The 9,725-nt window shown below is 44.2% G+C and overlaps 1 long non-coding RNA gene across 1 annotated transcript; it reads right to left on the reverse strand.

Moving 5' to 3' along the window:
* Positions 1-2,145: 2,145 nt before the first annotated feature.
* LOC306660355 lies at positions 2,146-3,311 on the reverse strand. The gene is made up of 3 exons (XR_013763597.1): positions 3,256-3,311; positions 2,731-2,760; positions 2,146-2,267 (listed from the first exon to the last, which is right to left on the reverse strand). It is a non-coding gene; the product is annotated as an uncharacterized lncRNA (long non-coding RNA).
* Positions 3,312-9,725: the final 6,414 nt, after the last annotated feature.

The following is a 9,725-nucleotide window of genomic DNA, read 5'->3' on the forward strand; positions in this document are numbered from 1 at the left end:
GAGACTTAGGCACTAGAACAAAACCTGCACCTAGTAGAAGAAAAAGCAGGCCCAAATCTTCACCATGTCAGCTTAGGACCTGACTTCCTTGACAAGACTCCTAAAGTGCAAGAAGTAAAATTAAGAATCAATAAATGGAACAGATTCAAAATAAAAAGCTTCTTCTCAGCAAAGGAAACAATCGATAACATGAAGTGAGAGCCTACGGAGTGGGAGAAAATCTTTACCACCTGTACCTCAGATAGAGCATAATCTCCAGGACATAAAAAGAAATCAAAAAACTTAATACCAAAAAAACAAATAACCCAATCAATAAGTGGGCTAAGGAACTGAGCAGACGCTTCACAGAAGAAATACAATCAACAAAAATGAAAAAATGTCCATCATCTCTTTAGAGAAAAGCAAACTGAAACTACTTGAAGATTTCATCTCACTCCAGTAAGAATGGCAATGATCAAGAACAAGTAATAATAAGTGTTGGTGAATATGTGGGGGAAAAGGCACATTCAAACATTGTTGGTGGGATTTCAGATTGGTGCAATCACTTGGGAAAACATTATGGAGATTCCTAAGGAAACTTGGAATGAAATCACCATTTGACCTAACTATCCCACTCTTTGGTTTATACCCAAAGGACTTAAAATCAGCATACTACAGTGACACAGCCACATTAATGTTTATAGCAGTTCAATTCACAACAGTTAAACTATGGAACTAACCTAGTGCCCTTCAATAGATGAATGGATAAAGAAAATGTGGTACATATAACAATGGAATATTATTCAGCCTTAAAGGAGAATGAAATTATGGCATTTTCAGGTAAATGGATGGAACAAGAGAATATCATGCTAAGGGAAATAAGCCAATCCCAAAAAACTAAAAGCCATATGTTTTCTCTGATAATTGGATACTGATCCATAGTGAGGGGTGGGTAGGGAAGACTGAAGGAATTTTAGATTATGCAGAGGGGCGTGAGGGGAGGGATAGGGCAGTGGGGAGGGGAAGGATGGTAGAATGAGACAGACATTATTACCCTATATACATGTATGACAACAAATTTAATAAAAATAAATTAATTTTAAAAAGAACTAATGCCAAAACTCTTTAAATTACTCCATGAAATAGAAAGGGAGGGAATACATTCCAAACCGATGAAGCCAGTATTGCATACATACCAAAACCAGATAAGGACACACCAAGGAAAAAACCTACACACCAATGTCCCTGAAGAACTTAGATGCACAAATATGGGATGGATGTTTTCTCTCTTATGCAGGAAGATAGAGAAGAAAAAGAAAGTGGGGGTGGGAAATCAAAGAAAGATCAGCAGAGAAAAGGGACCGAGGGGTGGGAGGGGTTGGAGTACTGGGGAGTGCTACTGGTCAAATTATAATGTTGTATGAATATGTGACAACAAATTCCACCAGTATGTACAACTGTAATGCACCAGTAAAAATGCAGGAAATAAAGAGCAGTCACACACACACACACACACATACCAAAATAGATGGACCCAAGAAATGTAACTCTGAGTACAGGGAAAAAACTGTTAATGCATGACATGTAGGGACTAATATAATTCGTGTGAAAGAAGAAACAAAATCACATCTATGGAAAGCATGTTGTTCAGATTTGTAAGATTTTTTAAAGAGAAAGATTAGGATGTATGTGAAATGCAAGGCAGAATTTGTCTATGAGGAACGAGAGAGGAGAGGCAGGCTGGAGATATCGGGAGCTTCACATTTTTTAATTTTTAGAAATTGTTATATTTTTGCAGTTCTGGGAATAGAGGGCCTCGCGTCTGCTGGACCAGCACCTATCATGACATGCACCCCCAGTCCTGCGGGGTTTCTACTGTTTCCTTTCTTGATACAAATGGAAAAACAACAGGACAAGATGTAAGCTTTGGTCCAGTTAGGTAAGGGCTCTGTGGTTATCTGCTCTCTCATTTTGTGTTTTCTGAACTTCGAGATATTTCCCTGGTGAAGCAGGAACGTGGAGCTGAGCAGACGCCAAAACTGTCAGCAGGACCAACCCATCAGCGCAGGTCTGGAGGTGGGTGGGCCTCCTCCCCTCACTACAGAGCTCTCCCTGCACCTCAGTGGCCTCCAACTGACCACTCCCCCAGGCTCCCTCCTGGTGTGGACTACTCTCAGTGGTTCACAAGAGCAGCGACTGGTCCCCTGGGGCAGACTGCTTACCTGGGGGACCAAGCTCTGGTATGTTGGCTCTGCGACTGGCAGGTGCTGGCTCGGCCACAGGTAGAACTGAAATGACATGGAAATGGCAGTTAATGAGGACCAAAGTCCCTTTCCTGAGACAGACACAGGACACATCAGAAAAGAACTCAATTAGCATCTGGGGAAGAGCCCCTGGGGCCACACCTTAACCCAAACATCTGCATTGGCCACGGGCTCATAAGGAACTGCCAGATTTCTGGTGAGTCTGGAGCCAAGGTCAGGTGGCTGACAGAGAGCTCCTAAGCCTGCTCCTGCTGCCCCGATGCCCTCACCCTGCATCAACAATAGGTTCTGCAAGAGGGTGCTTGGCAGCAACCAGATAAGTCCCTGAAGAAATTGTAAAATTCATGGTATTCACAAGGAGGCTGATGGTCCTTGATGAGCCCACAGAGGACATCATACAACCTGGTGACCCATTTGCCTGCACATCCATCAGATGGCGAGGCTGAGCAACTGCAGGACTGACCGACCGTGGGATCGCTGCCCTCACCTGATAAGACGGTTGGCAGCTTTCCATCCTCTGCTGAGAAAGCAACATAAAAAAATATTTGTTAGAGGCCTCTGGCTTCGTTAGTTTGCTCTCGTGTGAAAGACTAACTCTTTTCTCTAAGGAGAGAGGTTGTCGTACAAACGGGGGCTGCTGGTGTTTTTCAGCGCGAAGCCTGTGTCTCTCGAGTGCAGGGATCTGCATTGCCCTTGGCCAGGAGCAGAGCTGCCTGAGAAGGGTCACATGCCCTGCCCACACAGGTGCGATTCACATGTTCTTTGATTCATTCAACAAACTTTCACTCGCTGCCTATAGGGTGCCCGTTCCTGTGACAGGTGCTGGGGATACCGTGGTGAGCAAGACAGATGGAGCCCTGCCTGCTGGGTCGGAGTCTGGAGCTGCCGGGGACCCTGGGACCCCCTCGTTCTCCCCGACCCTTGGCAGCGAACGCCAGCTCTTCCTACAGGCTTAACCGGCTGCGTGTGGCATTTACACCTGTGGTGTGGGAACTTGTAGCTCTTGACCTACCTGACGACGGGGCTGGAGGGCTGACCTCTTCTGGGACGGGGGAGGGTGACAGAGCTGCTGAGAAAGAACACGAGGAAAATGACTCCTGGAATTCAGTATGAAGAGAAAGACAAGGACCCTCTTCATCTGCCTCATGTCCCCAGGAGAATTCCATCGCCTTTACCCAAGCAAAATGGAGAACTTTGGAAGGAGCCAGAAACCCTGAAATGTGCCAGGTGTCCGGGTTGTCACGTGTTGATTTCATTTCTATGAAATACCCAGAGTAGGTAAAAGCACGGAGGGAGAAAGCCGGTGACTGCCAGCAGCTGGGGGACGAGGGCAGGAGCGATGTGCCTCTTCACCTGCTCCGCAGCCTGGAGCGGAGGCCATTGCCCAGGACGCCCAGGAGGCCAAAGGCCTTGCTTAGCACAGCCCGAGCTCCAGGCTCTCCGCCAGGGGATTTACGTGGATTCACTGGTATAATTCTCAAAACAACCCCTTGAAATAAGCGGTTGTCCCATTCCTCAGATAACTGAAGTGCACAGAGGGAAAGAGACACAGCAGGAGCCCCACGGGGGCAGGAAGGAGAGAGGGTCCTAAATGGACTGTACCACTAGCCTTCAGCTTGGCCACTTAAACGCGAGGGCCACAGGCTTGTCATGTGTTTGCTCCCTTCTGTTAACATTTGGAAGAGAATACAAATATGCCAGCTGGGAGCAGCCAAGCCATCTTCCTTAATTGGAGCATCTATTTATTTATTTGTTCAATAACATTGAATGCTGGGCAGAGAGCAGACATGCAGACACTGTTCTTGGGACTCCGTGTGCCTGGGGTGTGTGTGTGTGTGTGTGTCTGGGTCTAGGGACAAAGTCAAAGGAGAGAGAGATATGGATTCTTCACTAAGAAACTGGCCGCTGTCTTGGGGAAACAGTGAATCCACATGTGACTGTCTGAGGCAGAAATAGGAGTTGAAAGTGAGGGCAGCCCAGAGCCATGGTCACCTTCTACACAAGGACACCCGTGTCTGGGAGGAGGAAGTGCAAGAGAAAGAAAGGTGAGCACGGGCTTGGCTCAGCACAGCCACCCGCTCAGCTTTCTTCCTCCCACACGGGTCCTCCTGGTGTCTGTCACCTTCTCAGTAGTCAGCAGGATTTCAATGTGGCCTAGAGAGTTTAGGAGACTTTAGAGATCGAGCTCCAGGACCCCGAAGTCTGATTGTTTGTGTTATGGTTCCCTCAACCTTAGGGACAATACTTAACCTAGTTGAGCATGATTTTCTGCATTTGGAAAATGAATATTACACACATCTGGCTGTTGGAAGAATTAGATAAGAAAATCCACACGCAGCATTTAACCCAGGGATGATAGTGGCATAAAGCAAAGGTTTATAATGGAATTTTTGCCAAGTTTTACATTTTCTGGTTAACCACCTTTTAAAAAGGGAAAAGAAACAGATGAAATTAGTTTTAATAATACATCTTAATTCAATATCCCCAAAATATTATCATTTCAATATGTAATCAGCATAAAAATGTCAATGAGCAATTTTACATTCTTTTTATAGTACTAATTTAAAAAATGAGGTGTAATTGATACACCAAAATCCTGCACATGTTTAAAGTGTACAATCTGATGAATCTGGACACAGGAAGTAAATGTGGTACCATCACCATAATCAAGGAAATAAACATATCCTCCTCCTCCAAGTTTCTGTGTATTTCTTCAGTGTGTATAGTGAGAACACTTACTGGGATCGACCCCTTGGAACATCTCTAAGTGCGTGACACTGGCTATGGGCAGTATTTACCGCAGATCTCTAAAACTTACTCACCTTCCATGGCTGAAGCTTCACACCAGAGCAGCAGCTGCCCACTTCCCTAAGTATTTGAAAGACTCAGTGTGTGTATCTGACACACTCAGCACATCTCAGTTCCCACTAGTGCTCAGTAGCCACAGAATGGTGCAGGCAGAGGGCTTACTAAAGATCATCATTGGCATGGTCAGACTGTGGATTATACAATGATTTAATGGAAATGTCAGCTGTTACAGATGGCGGAGGAGCAGAGACAGCATCAACTAGCACAAGGATAAAGTGAAGATGTACTGTAATGGTGACCACTGCTCCCAGTGACCTGGGAAAATAACCAAATCAAACCATGTTGGACATTTCCCAGACTTTAGACAGATGCTCTATTTTATCTTTTAAGTTCGAAATAATTGAGTCAATTCTCTTTTTCTACATGTACTGTCTTTTCCTCTTACCCTTTGCAGCTGGGAAAGCACGTGAAATAAGAAACCTTGAGTTGCCATGTTCTTTGATAGTAAAATCATAGATAATCAGACATAAAGTGAAGCTGGACAGTAAAGTGCAGGCCACCTCATCCCTTTTTTCTCAAGTCATCCAATCTGGAATGAAGCATTCCTGGCACCTAGAGATGGTGGCAGAACCACTAGCTGTAACCGAGGAGCCACAGTCATGGCGGGGTGGGTGGGTCCTACCTGATGGTGTTGAACTGGCAGCAGTTATAGGAGGAAGCTGAGTTGAGATGGCAACAGGTAGGACTGGAATAAAGAAGCAGCTGTTAGAGTGAGTTACTGCTCACAGCCACTGGAGGAAGGGGCGGCACCCAGGGCTCCCTGCGACTTCACAAGAGGTAGTTCTGTCTCCACTCCAAGGTGACCCCACATAAGCAACAGAAATGCCAGGCCACCTCTTAGTCACTGGACTCAGGATTCTCCACCTTGTCTCTGCCAGACACGGACTGAACTCACATTGCTGTACCGATTTACCCATCTATCCATCTAAAAGCTATCATCTTTTTGTTTTTGAAGGAACTTAGTGCCTCTCATAGATACCTTGGAAACAACTTCTAATCATAAGAGGCAGGTTCTGATGAGTCACTCAGGAAAAGTGCTTTCCAGCCACTCTTTCTTCTCCTCTCTGTGTTTAGATGGTGAAACAGACACATCCCCAAGGAAAAGAGCAAAACACAGAAGTGTTTCTCTTACCTGATAATACGGTTGCTGAATTTCCATCATCTATTGGTACAAATAAATTGAAATATAAGTTATTTGATGAAGTCGGAAAACTTTTACTTTATCAATGTAGTGGATTTCAATAACTCTTTAATATGACAGACTTAAAATACAAATTGTAAAATGGCTTAAGATTTTTTTACTTTAATATTGTACAAAAGTAATATGCATTGAATAGAAACTGCTTTGAATTTCGAATTTGGTCTTTTCCCTGGTGAGCCTCAGCTCCCAGTCACAGACATCACAAGGGGAAGCTGGGGTCCTCTACAGTGTACTGTGTAGGTAGCTAAACCATGAAGTTCAACAGAATAAGTGTATTAAATGTTTATGATATTTCTAACATGATATTTTCCTTATTTTATTGATACATTGTAAACATATGTGACAGTGGGATTTGTTGTTACATATTTGCACAATTTAACAATACAATTTGGCCATTACTGTTCCCCAGTATTTCCTCTTTCCCTCCTCTCTTCCCTCCCCTTGGTCCCTTCCCTCTAGTGTACTTATCACCCTTTGATTTTCATGAGATTCCCTCCCACACACAACTTTCTTTTCCTTTTTCCTTTCTAGCCTCCATATATGAGAAAAAACATATGACCCTTGACCTTCTGAGTTTGGCTTATTTAAACCATCATAAGACCATATATTATTACAATTATGTTATATATAATGTATGTTAATACATAATAATTATTACATTATATAAATATATCTATTACTACAGATTTTTAAGGACTAATGGTAAAATACATATATCTGCACAGCAAAGCCAGAAAAATAAAAATATCAGAGTAGTGAGCTTATGAATGAAAGGGAAATAAGCAGAAAACCCATCAGCTAACAACAAAACCCTTTGCTATTTACTAGACTCAATCATTCATTCAAGCTCAGAAATTCCAAGAATTTCCTGGAATGTGAAGGGGGACCTCCCCCCTAATAATGAACCCTCCTTGCCTGGTGAGCACCATCTTCCTGAAGGAAGCGTTACCTTTGTTCAAGGAGGATCACTGAGTCTTTAATGGCTAGTTCACTGTTTCCAACAGACATGCTATACCAATGTCTATTTTTAAATTCAATAAATATTTATTTGAAATACATTATGTACCAAGCGCTGCCCTTGACTGTGAGGTAAAAAGCCCTACACGGTTCCTGCTCTCACTAGCCCCACACCCTGGAGAGGAGGCCAGGGACTCAGATGAGCAAGAAAACAAGGGAAATACAAAGCCAGACTCAGATGGAAGAGAACCAGGAGGGCGAGCAGCTAGACCGTGACGGAGGGACAGCTGGGTGCACATCCCGGGAATCTTCTCTGAGGGAGTGACATTGGCTGAGTGAGACCTGATGAAGAGGAGCCTGCTGAGGAAAAATCTGGGAGAGAAGAAACACCTTTTGGACAGAGGAAAGAGCCCTCCACAGGGGCTGGAGAAAAGATCAGAGGAAGGCCCTGCAAGCCGGGGCGCTTCCCAGAGGTCAGAGGTGTGCACTGGTCAGGTCACAAAGGACTGAGGAGCCACGGTAACTGAGTGGACACTGCTCTGAACAACAGATAGCCAGGCAGGGGCTTGAGCCAGGGGCTGATCTGAGTTACAGTTCACCAGCCAGTTTCCGTAACAAGAACAGAACGACTCTAGGAAACTGTTGCCATCATCAAGGTGAAGGGTGAGAGGGCTCTGGGTGATGGCAGTGACCGTGGGGTGGGAGATGCTAATGGGTGAGCATATGTGGTAGAAGCAGGGACAGGGAATTTCCTGACACACTGGGTGTGTGGAGTGAGGGAGGAGGAGAAATAAGGGGTGGCTCCATTTCTTCTGGCTTGAGACATTCACCCAACAGGATGAAGCTGGCTATCTTTAGCATCGGGTCTCCAACACATAGCAGAACAGCCGCTGCGTTCAGGCTGTCTGCACAGGGTGGGGCAAGTAGGTGGACTTTGTGTGTGTGTGATTCCATTTTGTCATCAGTGAAATGGGGATTATAAAAGTGCCTACCCCACAAAATTTTGTAAAAATGTTAAAAGCTATGCATACAAAGTGTTTAGAAGTAATTCACTAAATTAAGGAAATTAAGGCCTGTGGTTCGATTCTAGCTCAGTGCCTGTCTTTGTAAGGGAAATCTTACGGGGACACAGCAAGCCCATGAGTTTATGAATTGCATCATGCTCTCCCAGCAGAGTTTGCCCAAAGCCATGATACCATCTGGCCCCTGAGCCCAAACCATTCATTTGTGACTTTTAGCCGAAGAGGTTTTCTGAGCCCTAAATTAGAGAATCAAACAACTAGTAACTATGCTGGTAAAGTTTTCAGATCACAAACATCACAAACATCAATAAATTTGGCTCTTTTCATCATTCCATATCTGTGATTGCATTTAACTCAGAGGGAGCTCTGTGAAGTAGTGTTTTTATCTCCCTCTTTAAAAAAGAGCATGGCGACTTGCCCATGGTTATACTAAATAACTGGCAGAAATGAAACTCAAATCTGACCTTTTACTGCCAACTCTTTCATCTTTTCCTCATCCCAAGGCTTGGCCTCGGCTGGTGGTACTCAGGCCTGTCTTGGACATGTCCCCCTTGGGTTGCTAGCCACAGGACTCACTGGCTTTCTAATACACCAGGAAACTGAAGTAATTATGTACAAAATATATAATATATTCTCCCTTTCCATTTTGATTCAGCAATAATAAGAATAATAATGGTTTTAAATCAAGGGGAAAATTGGTATCCAACAAGGGCAAATAAAGGTGATTCTTCATAAAATACTTCCTACCTTGGGGCATTGACAGTGGTTCTTCAGCCCTCTCTGTAGAAAGAGACGTTGAGAATCCCATCACAGTTCGAACGTGGAAGAGCTAACGGGAGTCAGGTGGCACCCCCCCCAATCCCCTGAGTTCCCCAGAGTGAGAAAGAACATGGCTGAATGCAAACAGTTTACCGAGACTTCCCCTAACATGGGGGTGGGAATTACGCTTTTAACAGTGTAATACCAAAACTAGGAAAGGACTGGAACTCTGAGAACTGAAATGAAAATGAAGCTAATTACTTGGGAGGGAGAGGGTGACCCAACAGCGCTCGACGTAATGGTAGAATTATCCTAATGGCCCGGGAATACAGAAATGATGAACCGTGGTCATCTGTGTCTGGCCATCTGATCGCTCTGGCCACTTGTGCCTTTATTATCTTCCCCCTGCCCACCCAGGCAGCTAATGTAATGGAAACTGTGGGCCTGTAAAGCAATCACATGAACTCACCTGAGGTAGGCTCTGCGTAGTCAGTCTCTGTTGACAGGAAGAGAAAAACAGTTCCACTTTAGAAAAGGGTAGTTATTGCTAGAAATGTTTTAGTTAAAAATTAATTTTTAAATGGAAAAATATAACTCCCCAAAATAAAATTGTTGACTCTCTGTGGCTCAGTTCAGGTGACTTTATTTAAACATCGAATGTATAAATGTTATAAG

Source organism: Sciurus vulgaris (genome assembly GCF_902686455.1).
Source record: "Sciurus vulgaris genome assembly, chromosome: 4".
NCBI classification, from domain to species: Eukaryota; Metazoa; Chordata; class Mammalia; order Rodentia; family Sciuridae; genus Sciurus; species Sciurus vulgaris.